Source organism: Podarcis filfolensis (genome assembly GCF_964270895.1).
Source record: "Podarcis filfolensis genome assembly, chromosome: 15".
NCBI classification, from domain to species: domain Eukaryota; kingdom Metazoa; phylum Chordata; class Lepidosauria; order Squamata; family Lacertidae; genus Podarcis; species Podarcis filfolensis.
Window position 1 is genome coordinate 41,753,124 of NC_139618.1, and position 2,297 is coordinate 41,755,420.

Below are 2,297 nucleotides of genomic sequence, written 5' to 3' on the forward strand. Positions count from 1 at the left end.
GTGTCTGTCTTCTTTTTTGCCAAAAAAAAAAAAAAGGTTTTCACTTAAACTTCAGCTCAGATCATCCTTTGAATGTCAGCAAAATAGACTAGCAGCCCTGGCTGAATCAGGATATGTCCAGGGCCACGATCCAGACCATCAGGACCATCAGGCAGCTACCAAGAATTTATGGCTGAATCTGGATCTCTACCAGGAACCACCATCACTTCCAGACGACGTGTCTGTTGAGTCTTTGTTTGCAAGGAGATCAAATGGTGTTGGCTGTTTAATAAGAATTTACTCTGATTTGTTTGCATGGAGGACAGATGATGTTGCATCAAAGCAAGTGTTAATCCCACACTTGCTGGTGCATTTCCCCATCACTTCCTTATCACCAAAAGTATTTTGGCGAAGCAAGTTTGTTGCACAAGACCTCCCATTAGACTATAACTGTGCAGCCTAAAGTTACCAGGTTGTGACTGAATCCCACTTGAAAATAGTGACAGTCTGATCCTAGTCCTGCACAGGTAAGGCAGTATGTGACGCCCCAAGAGGCAAATTCAAAAGCCCTTTCCATTCCCTCTCTTGGCGGCCCACTATAGAAGGACGACGACTGGAAGACAGTTTTGGCAGCAGAGCTACTCACCACCAACAGAACACCTGAGCTGCCCATTGTTTAAATCATCCCAGTGAAGCTCTGCTATGTATTCTTGTACCTTCCAACATTTCTCTGATGGAAATAGGGGCATCCTATTCAATAGTAGTAGTAATAATAATAATAATATTTATACCCCGCATACCAGACTGGGTTGTCCCAGCCACTCTGGGCAGCTTCCAAAATATAAAAAATAATAATAAAACATTAAACATTTTAAAACTTCCCTATACAGGGCTGCCTTCAAATGTCTTCTAAAGGTTGTATAGTTACTTATCACCTTGGCTCAGGGGTTGCCTAACTCCATACCCTCCAACATGTCTCTGGTGAAAATAGGGACATCCTAAGGAAAAGCAGGGCATTTGGGATCAAATCAGAAACCAGGGCAGTTTCTGTTTCGACAGTGGAATTTGCTGCCAAGGAGTGTGGTGGAGTCTCCTTCTTTGGAGGTCTTTAAGCAGAGGCTTGACAACCATATGTCAGGAGTGCTCTGATGGTGTTTCCTGCTTGGCAGGGGGTTGGACTCGATGGCCCTTGTGGTCTCTTCCAACTCTATGATTCTATGATTCTGTAAATCCAGAACTTTCCCTGGAAAATAGGGACACTTGGAGGATCTGCCAACATGGTGAGCTCAAAGAACAAATCCCTCTACTTTTATTTAGGGATGGACTGATGTCCCTCATCACTTCCCCACACCCAGGAGCAGGTCAGCAAAGCTGACTTAAAGCTGAGCTTAGGGCTTGAACAGAGTTCAATACAGAGTTGCTATCCCAGCAAAGACCTGAGGGGAGACTGGGACGGCTCTTGGAGAGGTCCCTTCCCTTCCTGGTCGTATGCTGGTTCCAAATGCACATGACAACAACAGCAACAATGTTATTTGTATCCCACCCATCTGACTAGGTTGCCCCAGCCACTCTGGGTGGCTTTCAGCATATACAAAAGCATAATAAAACATCAAACATTAAAAACCTCCCAATACAGGGCTGCCTTCAGATGTCTTCTAAAAGTGGTATAATTATTCATCTCCTTGATTTCTGATGGGCGGGTGTTCCACCAGGGGAGGGGAGGGTGCCACTGCCAAGAAGACCCTCTGCCTGGTTCCCTGTAACTTCACTTCCCACAGTGAGAGAACCACCAGAAGGCCCTCAGAAGAGGACCTCAGTGTCCGGGCTGAATGACATGAATGGAGATGCTCCTTCAGGTATACACTTTGAATTGTGCTCAGAAATGTACTGGGAGCCAAAGTAGGTCTTGTTTCTCTCTGCCATTTTAGTGATGCCCTCTGGCTGCCATGCAAGCACTCTGCTGGCTCTGGACTTCTTGCAATGCATCACACGACCTCTGTTCCTGGGGGACTGAAAGGAGAGAGGCTGGAGTTGAGGGAAGTAATTGGGAGATGGGCAATGTAGGCTGCTCTACTATCACAACACTACCTTCAGCATCCCCGGTGGGGATGGAGGTCTTTGTCAAGTCCCACATCTCTTCCTTGGGACTGACTTAAAACTCTAGGTGTAGGCAGCTGGTACTGTGTCCCTGAGGCAACCAATGCAGCATTCAATTGCAACGTACACTTCCCCATGTCAGAGCTCCATAGTCTTGGTATCACTGGTCTCTCTCTATATGTGAGCAGAAGGTTGAATCATGTGGAAAATGTCTCCCAAAC